Raw genomic sequence first — 20,763 nt, forward strand, 5'->3', positions numbered from 1 at the left:
GTGAGATCAGTACTATCTATGGCTAAGCTACCCAATTTCAGTATTTCCTTATGATCGTGCCAGTGAACTACTCATCTATCCTAGCGTATCCTCTTATCTGCTGCAATTTTTTTCTCTGAGACAATGCACCTATATCAATGATGGGACAAGTCTTACCGATCTTTAATGAAATATAAATAAATTATTAGGTCACATATCTAATAAGGTTACATTGTCATGAAATTAAAAAATCTTTTTCTGTGATTCATAAAGTATATTAGCTATTGGCAAGTCTTAGTACATAATTTTATATTTGTAAGTTGATGTTTGTCTAAATAAGAGTACCTTATTCCCTTTATCCATGATTTGGACTTCAAAAAGACTAGACCTACCTACCCTTTAACCTAACTTTACTTGTAATATTTAATCTACAACAGCAATTCAATGCAGTTTTATATCCCATTTCTTCCTAACATGCTTTCAAATTCATTGTTCTTATAAGCATCAATCATAAAAAACTCAAAGTACAAAAATCACAACCTCAAAGTAAGGAAAAACAAACAAAAAGAGCAATTCCGAATACAGAATATTCTAGGCCCAGTGGGATTCCAAAATGAAGACAAGAAGACTTTTCTAGGAGGCACCTAGTGGTAGTTTAAATTTCTGTTTATTCACCTCTTCTATGCCTGCAGATTTCTGCTTCACGTCAATTACCCCAGGGAGAAAGCCCATTTGTGATGCTCCTAGGCTTCCACCATTTTTTTCCAGGTGGTGAAATGCAATTGCTTTGGAGAGAAGAAGGATTAAAATTAAAACCACATTCATTAGTATATCTAAATGGAAGCAACCTGTCTTATTGTCTGTACTCATTAGGAACAAACATCAACAGTGATCCAGAATTTGCCTCATCAATTAGGTAATGGAGTCACACACATCCCCAGTCCTTCAGTGCAGAACAGGACAAACCATAGCATTCTAACCTGACCTAGCAGTGGCTCTGGGGACTTTATGAGTCTAAAAATCATATGCTTTGTCCTAATATGTAGCCCTCCTCACATTTGTCATTGAAGTAAACCAACTTCCGGTTTCACAAGTATGTATTTAAACTTAAATCTTGTTTATGAAGAAGAGCAAAGATAAATCTGTATGAAGTTGGACACAGTTGATGCCACCTTAGAAAATGAGAGCAGGTGCATTTATTTATTTTTTTCTTCTTTGTTCTGGGTAGCAGCAATATCCTTGTCTTTTCTCAAGCTCTAGCGAGGAACAAGAAGTGCATGCACCTCCTGATGGTTTCCTTTGGGAACAGTATGTGGCTTCTGCCTTGCGCTATGTAGCCAGTGATGTTTCAATAATATGTCCATAAAGAATACTAGCTTAGAGTCTCCTGTATTTCTTTACTCATTCATATCAGGGATGGAGACATTCCCAGGACTGGAAGTTCAGGAATCCCTCCTTCTCTGTAATCTGATTATTTGTAGATAGAAACTGCTGTTTTTACTCTCTGCCTTGAGGTTAGTAGTTGGGTTATGCAGAATTTCAGCTTTATCTGTGACTGGGTATATAGGACTGTTTTGGGTCTTCTTCTTAACTGAGCTGCACAATTCTTTCATTTCTCTTATCTGCTTTCCATATCTCCCATCATAAATGGAGTCTATTTTACTACCATTAGATATAAATCTGTATTATCATCTGTTTATACCAGTTAGAGGCACTGGTGATAATGTTATACAAGTCACAAGTATAGTTCTTGAAAGACCTAGAAGATTCCATTTCCTCCTTTTTGGAGTCTAGTTGCCATGTTGGACTTAAGTTCAGACTGTTTCAGTGTAAAGCCAACACACACACATACATGCACACACACACACACAGAGAGAGAGAGAGAGAGAGAGAGAGAGAGAGAGAGAGAGAGAGAGAGAGAGAGAGAGGAAGGGGAGAGAACTTCATAGAGATGGAGTAAGGACTATACAGAGGATAGTCAGAGTACCAAAGATGAGAACATGACTATAGACATGTGGGATGCTGTATGGGGGGGGGGGTTCTCCAGTACAGGCCCCCTGCCACATGTGCATAGATAACAGGTGAAATTAAAAAATTCCTCATGTTCAACAGATATACAGAGCCATTAGCACTTTATAACCAGCTCACAGTACCATCAAAACTCTGTGACAAACCCACAGGATTATGAGCATGGTTAATCTAATCCACAAAACTATCAAAAATGTGTGATCAACTTATAGAACCCCCATAACTGTCCAGTAAACCTATACCTATAACTCAATAATCTATCAAAAGGACCAACAGAACTATCCAGCTGACTATCAGAACTATGTGATGAACCCACAAAATCATCATAACTGTTCAGTAAACCTATAGAACTATGAGGCCTATCGGTTCAACCCAAAGAACTATCAGAACTACTTAGCTGACACACAGAAGAACTGTCTAACCACCCTAAAAATCTATTAGAACTTTGTGTAAAGCCCTGGAACCACAAGAACCATCAAGTTGAACCCTGGGTGAGCCACAGAGCCTTCAGAACTGTCTAGTTAACCCACAGTACTATCATAATTGATATAGCATTGTTTTGATATTCCAGATTTAAGGGTTTCCTACATAGAAACAGATAGTATACTTCTCTTACTGGTAATCACTGATAATTTTAGAGGTAAAGAAACAGCAAGCCTACTTGGACACCCATTCAAATTACATTCTCCAGATACCTTTATTTGTAACCAAGACAGTATATAAGTCACCACCATCTATTCTTAGTTTAAGTTATCCATTTAATCAAAACAGTGGTAAAGAAGAAAATAACATTCAAAATATGCATTGTCTGACTACAACTGGAAAATACTTTTTAAATATGCACATACACAGATATATATGACATGTGCATATAGAGGCCAGAGAACAACCTCAAGTGTTATTCTCAGGAAGGTCATCCATTTCCTTTGAGACATGATCTTTTATCAGCCTAGAATTTACTGGTGTGCCAGACTGGCAGGCCAGAGAGTCCTAGGGATCCTGCTTCCTCTGTGCCTCTAGTGCTGGGATTACATGCATTGCTACCATGTCCAGTATTAACATCAACAGACAAACAAAAAACCCAAACAATAGTTGTGCTAACATGAATAGAGGAAAACCCACAAGGCCTCAACTCTACACAAAGAACTACGGATAACTAAGGCTGTTGAGAGCAGAAGAAATAGTCTTCCCCAGGGAAGAGCACACCAATTAGTGATCCACTATCAAATGGCCCCTGAAAAGATACATGTAAGTAACGTTATTTAGATTGAGCATGTTATATTTGTATGTTTAGGACAACATATGTATAAAAATAATCTGTGCATAACTATAATTAATGAGAAAGAGGCCATGTATTTGAGGGCAAGAATGGGTATACGGAAGGGGAGGGAGGAAAGAGAAGGGAAATGTAGTATAATTATATTATAATTTTGAAAAAAATAATAATGTCATATTTACATTACTTCATTTTATATACATGTATAAATAAAATGTGCCTTTATCATCTTTACCTCCATTCATATTTTTAAGAAGAGACTATCTTGAAGCAGATGTATACTACTCTGGCTTTTACTATCTTTTCTACCCTGTCTTCTCTGATGTTCCCTGAGCCTTATGTGTAGTTGTTGTGTTGTAAATGTATTGCCTGGGTACAGAGAACCCACAGAGAGTTAGTCTCCGTATTTTAAACCATTGTGACTTTTTGCAGTGATCTTCATTTCCTGCAAAAAGAAGCTCCTTTGATGAGGCACAAGAGATACACTTCTCTGTGGATATAAAGGTAAATATTTAGATGCAAATTGAGAGTACACTGTTTAGGAAAGTGGAATTAAAGGCATTAAGTTGTTGTGTGTAGCTTATGCTACCCTGCCTAAGCTCCAGGAACAGACTGAACTAGCAGCCTCCACCCAACTTCCTTTGAATCCATGGATAAAGCGCGCGCGCACACACACACACACACACACACACACACACACACACACACACACACACACATTGTTCATTTTCTACTTGCCTTTGACAGAATTGCTGGGCTCTACTATCTCTCTCCTGAAAAAGTGCCCTTATAGTCCCTGCTAAACATCCCCAAGTGCCTGCCAATAGGGGCACCATGGACGATGGCTCCTCCCAAGATCTCACATGGATGTTTGACTTTTCTCTCTCCAAGCATGGTGAACTCTCCTCTCCTCTTCTTACAACTGTCTGCTTGCCTCCAGAGTCCCAGAAGTTCAGCCTATTCCTTCTCCCCAGCAATTGTCCCATGGCTTCTTACTGACAGATCAAGAACCAATTAAGGAACAGGACCTTAGCACCAGAATTATTCCTACAATAAGTAGTTGAGTAATTTATACTTACAGGCATAAAGTCCCTTCTATTAAGAGAGCCTTAAGTCCAATTAAGTTCTTGGTGGTTATCCTGTGGATGCTAGAGCCACTATTGCACCTTTGAAAATATCTTGCTATGTTACTTATTGTTGGTGTTCACTGGTATTTGGTGTTAATATAGTTATGACACAGGAAGTATTAATATTAAGTATTAATAGATGTTTAGAAAGTAAATGAGATCTAATTCATATACCATAAGTTTACTTCTGTAAAGTAAACTTAAAAGTGTAATCACTATAGTCTAATTTGGTAGTATTGCCATTAATCCTGAAGCCAGTGACAATTGCTTTTTGTTTTCTTCTTACTCTAAATCTTGAACAATCATCACTCTACCTTCTGTCTTTATGCAGTTGTCTGAATGAGTATTCCATATAAGTTCCATGTAAACTACATGTACCCTTTCAAATTATACTTTTATTAATTCCTTGACAATGTATTTTGAGTTCACCTTTTTTATCCTACCCAAACTCCCCCTGAGCCCATTATTTCACAATACCTCTCAACTTCATGTCCCATGTTAAAAAATTACTTTTATTTTTTATAGTCCAGTCATTGCCCCCTCCAAGTTCACCCTCCCAAGTTCTTCATCCCATTCCTCTTCCCCTTGGTCTCCAAGAGTGTCCCTACCCCTGTACTAGGCCTCCCTAATCCCTGGATCCTCACGTCTCTTGAGGGTTAGTCATGTCTTCTCCCACTGTGGCCAGACAAGGAAGTCCTCTGCAGTATATGTATCAAGGGTCTCAGTCCAGGTAGTGTATGCTGCCTATTTGGTGGCTCAGTGTCTGAGAGATCTCAGAGGTCCAGGTTAGTTGAGACTACTGGTCTTCCTCTGGGGGCATCCTCCTTCTCAGCTTCTTCTAGCCTTTCCTTAATTCAACCACAGGAGTTCCCAACTTCAGTCCAATGGTTGGGTGTAAGTTTCTGCACCTCTCTTAGTCAGCTGCTTGTTGGGCCTCTCAGAGGACAGCCATGCTAAGCTTCTGTCTGTAAGCACACCACATCATCAGTAATAGTGTCAGGCCTTGGAGCTTTCCCCTGAGATGATTCCAATTTGGGCCAGTCACTGGATCACCTTTCCCCCAGTCTCTTCCCCAATTTTGCCCCTGCAGTTCTTCTCCCCATCACAGTTCATCTCCCTATTAACATCTTGCTTTAAAATATCCTGTTGTTTCAGTGAGCCTTTCTCTGAGGTAGAAAACAATAGTCTTCATAGAAACTAATACACAGACAGAGGCTACCATGTAAGATTCCCCAGGAGGTACAAAGGATTTCCCAGGAAGACTGCATAAAAGGCTTGCCTACAATCATTACTTAGGAAAGTTACAGAGGAGGGTTGCATAGGAGGATTTGTTTCTGGATTTTAGTTCTGTTTCATTATTTGGGTCTATTTAGATTTCTACTGACGTGGTTTCAGTGAAATGCAGAAACTTTATTCCTGCACAGCAACATTCCTTTCCTTGTTTCTGTGTTCATTGCTCTGTGTACTATATCACCATATACTGCAAGCCAAAGCATTTTTATAATTATGTTTTTAGAAAGCTTAGAAGAAGCAAGGAGAACAACTCTATAACTGAAAAATGTTACATAAAGCTTCTCATTTAGCTCTCCTTGTCAGTTCATTTTTGTCTGCAGTTACGGACAATATGTACTCATCTCTACTGATACTCTTCATTGTTTGAAACGTGTAGGACTGAGGTCACTGGTCATCATCCTGTAGAGCTTTTTTGTTTCTCTCCTTTTACTCATTAATACTTTTTGTTTATTTATTTATTTTGTGTGTGTGTGTGTGTGTGTGTGTGTGTGTGTGTGTGTGTGAATGTATATGGGTTTGCCTGCAATGATATCATGTTGGTCCTGGTGATTGAACTCAGTTATCAGGTTTTTCTTGAGAGAAGGTCTTACTACTTATCTCAAGCTTCCCTGGAACTTACTATACAAATCAGACTCCTTTAAACTAACGATCTTCTTGCCTCTGCTTCCCAAGTTCTAAGATCCTAAAGGCATACACTCTTTACTATTTCATGTTAAAGGCTTGATGGAACTTTTTTTTTTCTTTTAGGATTTGTTCATCATAGAAGGTAGCCATGCTCACACCTGTGTTTGCAAGGCCATTTTTCAGTGTTGGATTTTTTTTTATTGGATATTATATTTACATTTCAGATTTTATCCCGTTACCCCATTCCCCCCACCACCCAGGAACCTCCTATCCCATCCCCCTCCTCCTGCTTCTATGAGAATGTGCCCCCACCTACCCCCCAACCCCCCCTCCCCACCATCTAATCCCCCCCCCCCACTTGGTGTTCAGCCTTCATGGACCAAGGATCTCCTCTCCCACCTATGCCTGACAAGGTCATCCTCCCCTACATATACTGATGGAGTCATAGTTCCCTCTCTATGTGCTCCCAAGCTGGTAGCTTAGACCCTGGACACACATGGTATTCACTCACTGATAAGTGGATATTAGCCCAAAAGCTTGAAATAGCCAAGATTCAACTCACAGACCACATGAAGCTCATGAAGAAGGAAGACCAAGTGTGGATGCCTCAGTCCTACTTAACAAAATACTCAAGGGAGCAAATATGGAAACAAAGTGTGGAACAGAAACTGAAGGAGGGGCCGTCTGGAGACCATTCCACCTGGGTATCCATCCCATGTGTAGTCACCAAAGGTAGACACTGATGCAGATGTCAGGAAGTGCATGCTGACAAAAGCCTGATATAGCTGTCTCCTTAGAGGTCTGCCAGAGTCTGACATATCCAGAGACAGATGCTCACAGCTAACCACTGATCTGATTAAAGGGTTCCCAGTGGAGGAGTTAGAGAGAAGACTGAAGGAGCTACAAGGGTTTGTGGCCCCATGAGGAGAGCAACAATACCAATCAACCAGAGCTCAGTGTTGGTTTTTATGATCAACTGTTTTAATTGTTTTTTGGCATCCACTGATTTGGATGGGAGGTCAGCAGTCTATCTTTGGGTTTCAATTTCACATATTTGTTTTCTTTAACTCTGCTCAAGAGAGTTTTCTTATTTTTGTCTTTATAGTTTTAAATATGGTGTGTAGAGGTAGATGTGGAGTCTTTTGCTGTGTCTATCTGGGGTTTCTTTAACTTTGTTAGTGTACAGATTAACTCCTTTTAAATGGAGTTTGGGGGGCTTTCAGTCTTTAAGTTTCAGATTTATTTTTACTTCCTCCTATCCTAGTAGTACTTGCTGCATTAGTACATGTAGAAGAGATCATATTCTCATAAGAGATACTCGTTTTTTAGGCTCTTCATCCTCTGTGTGCCTCAGATTGAGTAATTATGATCTGGTTTGAGGATCTCTAATGTCTTTTTCTGCCAACTCTGCTCTACAACTGAGCTGCTGTGTGACTTATTATTAAGATTATTTCTTGCTATTATTTTAACTATTACCACTACATTCTATAATTTTCTATTGGGAAATTATTTCTATCTCTTTATTGGTTGACATTTATATGTTGATATTTCATGAAAGTATTATCAGACAAATCTGTCATTTGTCCTCTTAGCATAGTTTCCTTTAGTTCTTTGAGTATGATTATCATGGCTACTTTGGTGTTTTCATATATTAAATATAACACACAAGCCATTTTTATTAAATATATATATTTAATATATGTAAAGAACATACATACACAGACACATATATGAGACTTGCTGTATCTTTTTTGTATTCATCTTTTCAATGAAAAGTAGACATTGTAGATATCATAGATATTCTGACTCTTGATTCTCCTGATCTAGACATTTTGGTTATGTTTGCCTGACCTTTAGTTCTATTGTTAAGAAACAGAGGAACTGAATCTATGAGTTCTATCCCAGCCACAGAATGTAGCCTACAAATTGCTTCTCACAAGGTTACCCCAATTCTCCTCATCATTCTGCCTCCTCAGAGATGACAATGCTTTAACCCAGGCTCTCCTGCACCATCATCTCTTCCTGATTTCTCTGCTAAGCTTCTTATTTGTCTATTTGCATTTATTGCGATGTAATCTGCTACTGCCCACTTGTCATCAGCCTTGGCACTGTTGTTTTCAGTAAGTCGCTTGGTCATACCTTATTCCTTTGTCTTGTTGATTAAATTGGGGCTCTTTTGAAAGATTGTTTTCTATGGTCTGTCTGAGAGGGTTGCTGAGACCCTCTTGGAACTTCTTTCATGGTGATCCCTATGAACTTCTCTGTGGTTTAATGTTTTACTTGTTTTTAGCATGCATGCTTGCATGCATGCATGTGAATGTAGGTGTCCATACTCCAGAAAAGGCCATCAGATCTAAAGCAGGAGTTATAGGCAGTTGTGACCTACCCAATGTTGGTCTGAGGATCAAACCTGATTTTCTACAAAAGCAGTACACTCTCTTATCTGCTGAGCCATCTCTCTGGCTCCATTCTTTGCTGCTTTAAAAACTAAACATCTTAGCAGACATCTCAAAGATAGCTAATAATGAAAATTAGATTCGATACTTAATGAAAATTACTTCTTTAGTAGCTACTCAATAAACATTTCATTTCTTTCTATTTCCTCCCTACTCTTGAGCCACAGACCCATGTGACCAACATCAAGAACACATCACACTCCCTATTCTTTTGGCAAATGCTGACATTGATTTTCATGAATTCAGTAGTTATAGAGGATCTTTCTGATGGTGGTAAGCGGCTACTTCCTGCATATTTTCTGTGCAGAGGCACATTGATAGATCTGAAGTAAGAAGTAGAGCAGCACTCTACATTTGCATAATTAACAAAACACTGGCAAGTGGCCCTGTGCATAATTTTAAAAATGTTAATTCACTATTGTTTACATTGACCCTGGAAAACATAAAATGGAAATATTTTCTTATAAAAATCACTTTTCTTCTGCTTTATGAACATTGTATTTTATTATTCCATATTTCCTCCTGCTTTCAATCTTATAAGGGAAAAAAATTACAGAAAAATGGCAGATAGATGAATTTACAGATGAACTTTTTTTGATATTCTGAAGTATTGGATTCATTGAAAATAGCAGAATAGAGAAATAAGCATATCTAGACTTCAAATTTTTCATCCCTCAAATGTACATGGAATAGCATCTCCCAAGAAACCCTGACAAACTCTAGTGGACTCCAGCACTCTCAACATGTCCCAGCTCTGTGGTGCTGGACCACCATGACTCATTGTTTATACTGTCATCCCAACATGACCATGAGTACAAGGTCTGTTTTTCCCACATGGAGATATTTCTGAGCAGGAAGTCTTTCTGAAAAATATATAGTCTGTCTCTATCTCAGCTAGACATCATAAAATTCATCTGTTTAAATCTGATCAATGGAAGCATTCAGTGCATATGCCATGCCTAAAGGGCCCTGCTTGGCTTTGAGGTCTGGCACATCCCCACTTCAACAAAGTACAATGTATCATAGAATTTTTTCATGTATTTATCTCAAAATTCATGGAATGAGATTTCTTTCTTGTCAAATTAATTATTCTGTGCAGCTAGAATGAGGTGGGAAGGAGAAAAGATAAATCCCAAATGAGAGGAATGGAATAGGGTTGAGTCTTCAGTAATTTTTTTTCAGCTTGGAAAGGGACAGGAAAGAGTCACACAAATGGAGCAGAAGTGCACAGAGCAGGAGGACCTGACAGTAAGAATATCTTCCACTTAGAGACACATCACCATCAAAAGCTTCGTGATCCCAGAGCAGCAAGACTTCAGGTATAAGTGACTATGGATCAAAAATTCACAGCAAACTCTTTTGTGTGGGCGGTTTTCATACAGGATTACATATAGGCAGCAGTAATGGTGCTGAACATAAGTAGTTGTTTCAATAAAGAAATAAAATCATTCAGTAAGTCAGCAAAACTCCTAACAAATGTAATTCTCTGTGGATCTTCTCAGGGCCTTGTTACTTAATCTCAAAAAAAGGAAAGAGGAATCAACAGTGCACCAGGAGTCTTTGACCTGGAAAATTGTTGACAGATCCTTAAAGTACAAAAAGTACCATTCAAGCAGTAAGATCTGAGCATGGAATGTGGTGCTTCCAGGACCCCATGTGCTAGGTTTTCCTTTGTCTTGTCAAATTTTTATTTTACTTTTTGAGGATTTTACACATGAATATTGTATTTACATCATTTCCACTTTTCACTATCCCATGTCTAACTCTTCTCACTGTCTCTCAAAATCCCGACCTTTTATTTAATTAATTTTTTAATGTAATACTACTGAGTCCATTTAGTGTTGCTTGTTTGAATATGTGTGTTTCAAGGTTTAGGGCAGACCTCTTGATATTGGATAATCAATTAGGGAGAGGTGTTTGTTTGTTTGTATAATATTGTATCATCTCTTAAGTAGAGATACTTTGACTTCTTTCTTTATTTCTTTGCATTCAGTCTTCTCTTGTCTTACTAGTCTGGACAGTGCTTCATAGACTGTACTGAAAATAAATAGGGATAGCAGACAGTCTTGTCTTGTTCCTGTTATGTCATTTCTTTCATGTTTTCTCCATTTAGGATGATGTTAGCTATGAGGTTATCATACATATTTTTGATTATGTTAAGGTATATTTTCTCCAAAACTATTTTAAGATTTTTCATAACATTTTTTATTGATTATGTGGGAATTTCAAATTAATAACCTTGAGCATACTCACTTCCCTGTCCTTCCAGGTCTGTCTTCTGCCCCACCTCTCAATTACACCCAACCTCAAAATACAAAAAGAAAGAAAAACAGAAAAGAAGTCCAATTTGTATTGCCCATATACTCTTTGGAGCATGGTCAAACTCCCAGTGGCTAGACCCTTAAATAAAATCATGTCCTTTACCCTTTCCCTTCTTCCCAGAAGCCATCAATTGTGGAGAGTGACTCTTCATTCTTACCACAGTTTTAAGACAACTATTCACGCAATGTCTAGGCTTTATGTCTAGGCTGTTACTTTTGGGTGGGATACATATACACATACACATGCACGGGGGGAGTGGAGAAAAGGGGGGAAGACTTCTATGTTTTTTCATAGCATCCTTGCCTTTATCATTAGTAGGAACATGGGTCGTGGACTTACAATTTCTGGCAACAGCATGGACCATGGATATACATCCACATGGTATCCTGTATCAGCACAGAGCTCAGAGAGGTCCCCAATGGCAGTACAGACTACAGGTATGAATACAGCCCTCTGTGCCCACACAAACCATGGACACCATCCTCAGCAGCAGCAAAGGCCAAGGACATCTGTATGGTCTTCATCAGTAACTCTGGCCAGGAACATCAACACTACTACTGGCTGCTGTAGGAACATGGAACTTAGGGCTTCAACATAGCTTGGGACAGCAGACCATGGATACCACAGTGGTCTTAGGGACAGCACAAACCATAGATGCCTTTACAGTCAGTCCATTCCAGAAAATGACCCATTCTTCATCTTGGACATCCTGCTGTTGCTCAGAGCTAGGGCAATCCTGTGCTGTGCAGAATATTGGGGGTGGGGATGAGTCAGAGTGCAAGCTTCAGGCTGGTGTTGTATACCAACCTGTTGATTTCTCTCAGCAATGTCCTGTTCCTCCATCCACACACGATTTTCTCCCACCTATCACCACTGTCTTGTCTCTACTTCTGACTTGGTTCCTCTACCTTTCCCATCTTTCCATTGAACATTCATTCATTGTAGTTCATTGTATTGGAATTGGATACTGCAATGTGTGTGTGTGTTTGTGTGTATGTATGTATGCACATATGTACATACATACATATGTATGTATGTATGTATGTATGTATGTATGTATGTATGCATGCATTATGTATCCCAGACAGCTTTATATGCAAATATTTATTGCAAGAGCCATCCATTGGTTTGCTTCAAGGTTTCTGGCTTTTGAAGCACCATAAATACTGGATCATTACAAGAACATAGAAAAGGCCCTTAACAAAATCCAGTATGTCTTCATGATACAAAATCTTATCAGAGAGAAAACAAAGATAGAAGTGGCTGCCAGTACCCACCATGGATCTCCAAGGAGTTTGAGATATTCGGGGAGTCTCCAAGGGTGATGTGGCATCAGACAAAGTAGTCTGCGGAGCCTGCAATAGTTCCTGAATAACTGGGAAGTAAAAAAGGCAAGTCTTATAGGTGGACGCCTTTAAAACGTGGGCACACAAAATTGGAAGGAAACTTAGTGGAACGGAGCTGCACGTGGAGAATGATGAATTTATACCCTTCACTTCTAAGTCTAAACAAGAAGGCTGCAAAACAAGTTGTTAAAGGCCTTTGCTGTGTCTATTGAGATGATATAATTTTTGTCTTTAAGTTCATGTATGATTTATTACATATATTGACTTACAGATTTTGAAACATCCCTGTATCTCTGTGATAATGACAACACAATTGTGGTAGATGATCATTTTAGCATATGAGTGTATGCTCTTTGCAAACATTTTATTGGGAATTTTTCATCTGTATATGTTCTTCTGAGATATTGGCCTGTAGTTTTATTCTCATTATTTCTTTACCTGGGTTTGGTATTAGAGTCTGTTTCTTTGCTTCTTTCTTATTTTTGAATAATTTAAAAAGTATTTGCAGTATTTTTGTTTGTTTGTTTGTTTTTTAAATCTGGTAGAATTTTTCTGTGCATCTATGAAGGCCTGGGATTTTAGTCAGAAAGTTCTTCATTACTATTATGATCTCCTTATTTGTTATAAGTTTAAGTTGTTGATCTCCTCTTTGTTTAACTTTAGTGGTTTTGATGAATCTAGAAATGCATCTATTTCTTTTAGATTTTCTAATTTAATCAGGTATAGGTTTTAAAAGTAGCTCCTTATCATAATTTCATTTTGGGGGTATGTTCTTGTTGAAATGTTTCCCTATTCATTTTTTATTCCTTTAATTTAGATCTTCTTTTTCTTTTGGTCAGCAGGGCCAAGGATCTGTTAATCTTGTTTACCTTCTCAAATAGTCAGTGTTTAGATCAATGATTCTGTTCATTGTTTTCTTTATTTCTGTTGCATTAATTTCAGCTCTGATTTCTTATTATTTCTTCCCATGGACTGAACTGGAGATTGGTCTGTTCTTGTTTGCTTAAATTCATAAGTTTCATCATTCATCTATTTGTGCTTTCTGATCTTTCAGTGTAGATGCTTCAAGCTATAAATTTCCCTCTTGGGTCACTTTAATATGTCCCCAAAATTATAATGTATTTTGATTTTATGTTCATTTAATTTCAAGAATATTTTTTGTTTATTTCATTTCTTCTTTAACTAAGTCATCATTTGGCAGTGTATTGCTTAATTCCTATGAGTTTTTGTAATTACTGGGGATTTATTTGCTTTGATTTTAAGTTTCATTGTATTGTGGTCAGATAGTATCTTAGCTACTTTTCTACTGTTGTGACAAAGCACCATGGCCAAGTAAACTTTTAGAAAAAGTATTTAATAGGAGATTACTGTGTCAACAGTGAGTCCATGACTATTATGGTGGGGAACATGTCAGGAGAAGTGTAGGCATGGATTTAGAGTTGTAGCTGAAAACTGTTTCACAGCCATGATGCAGAAGGTCTAGGGGGGAAACTGAAGGTCTAATTGGGAATGGCATGGGTTTGAAAACTCGAAGCTTACCCACTCCTTGTGACATATATCATCTAGCAAGGCCATACCTCTAATTCTTCCTCAACTGTTCTATCAACTGGAGACCAGTAATTCAAACATTTAAGACTGTGAAGAGAGTTCTCATTCAAACCACGACATATAGTATATACAGAGATATTACATTTCTCTGAATTTGGTAAGATTTTCTTTGTATCCCAGTTTGTGGTTTATTTTAGAGAAGCTACCATGATCTGCTGAATAGAATTGTACATGGTGTTTTGATGGTAGAGTCTATAGATATACATTAGATCAATTTATGTATGATATACTCACTCTGTAGACCAGGCTGGCCTCGAACTCAGAAATCCGCCTGCCTCTGCCTCCCAAGTGCTGGGATTAAAGGTGTGCGCCACCACTGCCCGGCCTCTTTTTTTGTTTTTTGTTTTTTGTTTTCCTAGATGATCTGTCTATTGGAGAAAGTGGAGTATTATAATCCCCTACTTTGATTGGGTTGATGTTAATACATCTCTTTAATTTCAGTAATATGCTATTAATAAAATTACGTGTGCCAGAGTTGTGTTTGTGTGTGTGTGTGTGTGTGTGTGTGTGGTGTAGACAGACAGACAGATGGATAGATAAATATCTGAATTTAGGATACTAATACTAGATTATTTCCTGGTCCCAACTGCTTGAAATACATTATCCCTTCCTTTCATTTTAAGGTAGGGTAGATTTTTATCTTTTAGGGTCCTATGAGTTTCTGTAGATAACAGAAAGATGAATTGTGTTTTTAAATTCATTCAGCTGAGCCGTGTCATTTGATTTGAGAGATGAAGACATGACATTAATATTTAGAAGTTGTCATTATTGAAAGTTCTGTGTTGATTGCCATTTTTATAATAGTTGTTTATATTTTTAGTCCTGTTTTGTGTTTCTCTATCTAGACTTTATTTTTTCTCAGTAGACTTTTGGCTATGCTCATTTCTTTCTTCAGTGTGAAGTATTGATCCTAGTGTTTTATAAAGTGCTGGTTTAGAGAACATGAATTATTTTAGTTTTTTTGAAATCATGGAAGTGTTTTTGTTTTATTTCTCCTTCAACTATAGCATGTAATTTTTCTGGGTATAGTAATCTAGGTTGGCATCTGCATTTTTTTGAACTTAAAATATCTTTTGGCTTCCAAAGTTTTCATTGAGAAGACCAACTACTCAATTTAACAGGCATAATTGAAAGTGAAAAATCCCAGATTAATAGAATATATCATAGCTTCAATAAGATCATAGAAGATAATTTCCTTCAATAAAGACTCACCCATACAGATACAAGAAGCAGACAGAACATCGAATAGATAGAACCAGGAAAGAAACTAGAGAAAGTGTATTATAACTGACATACTAAATATTCAGAATAAAGAGAGAGAGCATTGAAAGCCTCAAGAGAAAATGCACAAGTCACATGTAAAAGCCAGCCCATCAGAGTATCATCTGACTTCTCAGAACAATGTAGGCAGAACCTTTCTGCACGGAGTCCTGGTGACTGAACCTTGGGAAGCTCTTTATAGGAACTTCTTTCTTTATTCTTTCCTCCCTTCATGCTTGCTTCTCTTTTTTCTTCTCTTTCTGTATCACTTTTTCAGCTCCTTCACAGTCCTTCTTGAAATCACCTCCGAAATATACAATTTGCATCCTAGTGTTTCTTTGAAGTGCTTTTGGATGCACCGCAAGAATCAGGTGTCATTCTGTTCTTGAAGATTCTTGCAATGGCCCTATTTATAAATGAGGTAACATGCTGAGATAAATTGATTAGGAGATCAGCTGGCATCCTGAGTAACTGTTCAAAGCAGAGGCCATTTGCTCAAATACGGGAGAAATGGCAAATATTTTAAAGTGTCTGAAGTGTTCCTGAAAAACAGTTTGGCCTATCTTGACTATTGCAAACTCTTTATATTGTACTGTGGAACAAGTACTTCATTAAGTCTACAAACTTTTATTTTGAGTTCCCGCTTTGGTTGAGAAGCTTTTCAGCACTGGTGCTATGAAGATGGATAGGCATTATTTCTGTTCCCCAAGAACTCATGCAAGTGGAGAGGGAGAGAAAAGAGAAATACACAAATGTAAACCAGTGTACTTTATGTTGTGATAAAGACAAACAAATTGCAGAACAGTGACATAAGTCAGGAGTGGAAATAAATTGGCAACAGATGGAAAGGAAATGATGGGTAGCTGTTTAATACTTCTGGTGCTAGTTAAAGATGAATTAGCTAGATGGGATAAATAATTACCACAAAAGGTTGAAATAGTATTGAGGAAGATAGCAAGTATCTGAGGAAAGATGGAGGAGGAGGGTGTAAAAAGCCAGAGGTGGCAGGTGAGACTAAGGTCAAAATATGCAGGACCATGTGTTTAGAACTTATAAAGCCAGGAGAAATTGAACAAAGTTCTCAGTTGAAGCAGGATATAATGACACCACTTTAAATCATTTATGCTGGTTATCCAGTTGGTTGGGTGTCGTGTTGCACACTGCCTCTGCCTGTCTGAGCTTTGTGTAGACACTCTGAGCATTCTAGTCAATGTGAGACCTCAGCTACATGGAACAGTATTTTTTCACCTTAGTATCTCTTCAGCTTCCTGCCCCATACTCTTTTCTGTTAATAATAGCATAGAAGATACAACTAGGAATTACAAAAAGTTACCACACCAAAGGTAACCCTCAACCAATAAGAAGATAGAACTTGGCAGAGAAACAGCCTTGCCTTATATCTTCTGTGTGAGCAATTTTGAGGTGTGAATTCTATAATAGCTCTTTGGAGAGGCCCCAGAGGAACTGAGCTCCAGTGCTCAGGGTAATCAGGTCTGTAAGCACCAGTGGTTTCCCTCTCATCTTCCAGCATCATTAATACACACCTCTAGGGCCTCCTGGTGCTCTAGTTCAGAGCTGTAATGACCCTCAGAAGCCCATGTGTTAAACATTTGGCCAACAACATAATGTTGTTGGAAGGAAATGGAATTTTAAGAGGTGGGACTTAGACGAAGGTTTTAGGTCATTGGACCCCGATTCTTCCTTTCTCTTCTTCCTTTCTGTCTACCAGTAGCTGAAGAGTTCCTTCTACCACATGAACTTGCCAAGATGGTCAATCTCATATCTGCCCCCAACCAATGGGGCTAACCCATCATTGGCCAAACCCTGTTAAATTCTGAGCAAATATCCCTCTTCTTTTAGAAATTCATTATCTCAGGTATTTTTTATAGTAATGGAAAATCTTCTTACACACCTCCTTCCTCCACAATGAAATACTCACAACCAAATTTTCACTTTAGTCTTTGCATTTTGGAAAATCCAAATTAAGATCAATCACAATGTCAAGAATAGACATATTGAAGATTTTTAATATAGAATCACAATTCTCATAGAGATACAAACACACTTTTATGAACACATGTCAAACATTTTATTTAATTTATTAATTAATAAGAGAGTCTGTAAGTGGTTCAAAGAAGAATTAGCAGCAATACACAAAACAACTATCATGAATACAAAAATAAATTTACAACTGACATGAAACTGCCCCACCCCCACACACATTGGGAGAAAACTGTTCATTTCCCATGTAGACTTTGACAGTATAATGACAGACTATACAAGAATTGATCTGTTTGTGTTGCTACTGGTGACCTATAATTTATGGACTTGCCAATTGGTCAACAGTGAGAGTCAGAAACAATGTTGGAGGCTACTAATCAGGTTGCCAAAGTAACTTTATTGTATTTTCTTGTACTTAGGTATTTTTCAAAACCTTTCACAATGTTTCACAGATGAAGTGGAGAAAATTAGTAGAGAAAAGTGGGTATGAATGAATTGAGCCCTATATAGAGAATGCTAATGCCTTAACCTGATAGGAAAGAGGTAGAAGGGCTCTAGACAACTGATGGTTTAGGGACTGGATGTGTAGACCTGAAGGATGGTGCCACATTTGCAAAGGCAACTGGATCATTGACTGAACCACTGCTAGTGAAAGGTCATGAGAGTAGGAACTCTGAAAACACTCTTGGTGAGGGGAGGGGAGACAATTCTACCAACCCCATGCCACTTTTAAATAAGAGCAGAGGTTACAAAGTTTGGGGCTGTTTGATGTAGTTGTTATGAACACAAGCCTTAACTAGAACTGTTACTTACAACTTCAGGGCTATTTGATGTTGAGAAGTAGCAGTCCTTTTGAAGAAAACCACTTCTACAAAGCCAATGTGGGAACTATCAGGTGTGCTGTTTGTGAACATCTGATTGTGTGGGTGAACACCTAGTTATTGCTCAGAACATGGGTGCTGTTCCTATGCAATCAGAACTGGGGATGTATTTTGGTCTCTGCCTCCAGGCACTTAAGATCTGGAATCATGCAGCTGTAGGGATAATGACAGCAAGCCCATTTCTTGGGAGGAATTCTCTACCCATTAAACGGGCCACCTTACACCTGCACTTCCCTTTACCTTCGAGTGTGTTTTCCTTCTCATTAGTTAAATGGATTTATATAAAGTTAGCATTTACCTGGGAATAAGAGAAGGAGCTATCAGTGAGATGTTGCTTTAATGTGTGTTATTTGCTGCCACCAGCTCTAACTTTCTGAAAGTCAGCAAAGAGCTGACATGTATAGTCCATATGAAGAACATCCCATCTTCCTCCATATATCAAGGAAGTTTATGGTTTTATATTGATAAGCTATTAGAATTGCTAAAGAATTGCATAAAGAGATGAGGCATCTTGGTCTGGGTCAAGATGAGAGCTTCTGGAGCTTAGAAGTTAGCATCATGGATCTCTTGTGTGCTCTATGTCTCCAGAGTGATAACAAAATCTTCCAAACTATTGCAAATCTGATTCATCTTCACTTTCTTGCATTAATTCCAAAGTAGTATTACTTTTGGAAGAGTCCTGATATTGGTGGCAAGGGAGATGATGATGGTGACAGTGACACATATTGCAGATAATGTTAATGGCAGATTATTACAATTTGTTTATGCATACATAGTTCATTCACCCTGACTAGGTGTTGTTCTCCTTTCTATAAAAGGTTAAATATATTCTTCTAGCATCTTACAAAGTTTTCAGTATTCTGAGATTGGATGGTAGGATGATGATAAACTTGAAGGGAGGGAGAAGGGGGAAAAGGAAGGAAATGCAAGTTGAGAGAAGGGGAGTGGGAGTAGGGGAAAGATAGGAAGGGAACAGAAAAGGAAGTGGGGTGAGAAGACCCAGTGAAACTTTCCTCAGTGAGGTAAGAGGCCACAGAAAACAAGACTACAAAAAGTATGATTGTTTTTTCCTCAGGGTGGACATTGTGGTCCCAGAGCATATGGCAGTGCCAGAATAGATAGACAGGGTCTCTCACTTCTATAAAAGTCTCATAACCTGTGTATGACCTGGATACAAAAAGATTATCAGAGAAAAAAAAGCTGTCAAAGAAGATGATATAACCAGGAACTACTAACCAGAAATAACAAAAGATATTTCCCTAGTGTACAGAAAAGAATCAGGGACCTTCATTAAAACTCTGTGTGTGTGTGTGTGTGTGTGCACTGTATGTTTGGTGTGAGTGTGAGATACGTGTTTTTTTGTGTGTATGTGTGTGATATTTGTGAGTGTGTGTTATGTGTATGTGTGCATGGTGTATGAGAGTGTATGTGTGATATAAGTATGATGTATATGTACATTTGAAGCAATAATAATAACTAGAATATAGTGTAAGTTTATTGAAGTGAAATAAAGAAACATGATGGTACTTAGAGCCTTGTGGTTTACAGTGAGTTGAATGACAAGTTGACGGTAGATGTGATGATGGTCATGGTAATGATGTGGTATTAAGAGGTGTGATTGGTTCAGCAGCTGTTTATTCCCCAAACCATCATATTCCTACAACAGCATCAAGATAACTTCCAGACACTAGAGAAGTTAGTATATGCTGTAAGACTAAGAAGCTAAGGAGTCAGGACTGAAAAGCTCATCTTTGATGAATATGGCAGAAATAACACAGCTGGCTGAGTGTATACCAGGAGCCGGTGTGACTGTAGGACTCTGAAAGTGGAGACATAACCTTGATGCAAAATATTTTCCCCTAATACTTTTGGCTTTGAGTAATATAAAGGTATTTCAATACAGATGGGAAGTGTAGAATACCTTTTCCCCACATGAGCCACATGCTATTGGGATGGACATTACCAGGGAAAAGAGTTAGCTTTTCTATCTTAACAGAGAGATGGACTGTGAAAGCACAAGAATGGGCTGTAGCAAGACGAGGGCCTTTACTAATTACTCTTTAGTGTTGTGAGCACAATGTCTGACAGAAAAGAGGGGATATAGTTTATTTTTAGTTCATCGTTTCCTGAGGGTTTCATGCCACTGTGGTCAGGAGAGTTAGATTATGGTGGTGGTACTGTAGGCTGTTTGCTTCCAGGTAGAGCAGAAACCAGATGACCACAGGAAGCAGAATCAGGACTAATCTTTAAAGTCTCACTCCCAAGTGACCTTCTTTCCAAAGCTAAGTACCACCTCCTAATAGTCTGACAATTTCCTGAGGGATACACCAAGCTAGGGAAAAGATATTTAAAACAAGGGTCTGTGGGAAACATTTCAATTCAGACCATAACAGAGCCAGGGTAGGGAGCTAGAAAAACTCTAAATCCAAGTAGGCTGTGGGAATGAGAGTGATACGCACAAGTAGGGCTATTGGTACATAATAAATGGAGATGCCGAATTAAGTGTAGAATTCATAGTTTCTAAAAAGCTGTTTACTTTATGTTGTCCAGGAACTCTCCTGA

This window comes from Arvicanthis niloticus, chromosome 17, assembly GCF_011762505.2.
Source record: "Arvicanthis niloticus isolate mArvNil1 chromosome 17, mArvNil1.pat.X, whole genome shotgun sequence".
Taxonomy (NCBI): Eukaryota; Metazoa; Chordata; class Mammalia; order Rodentia; family Muridae; genus Arvicanthis; species Arvicanthis niloticus.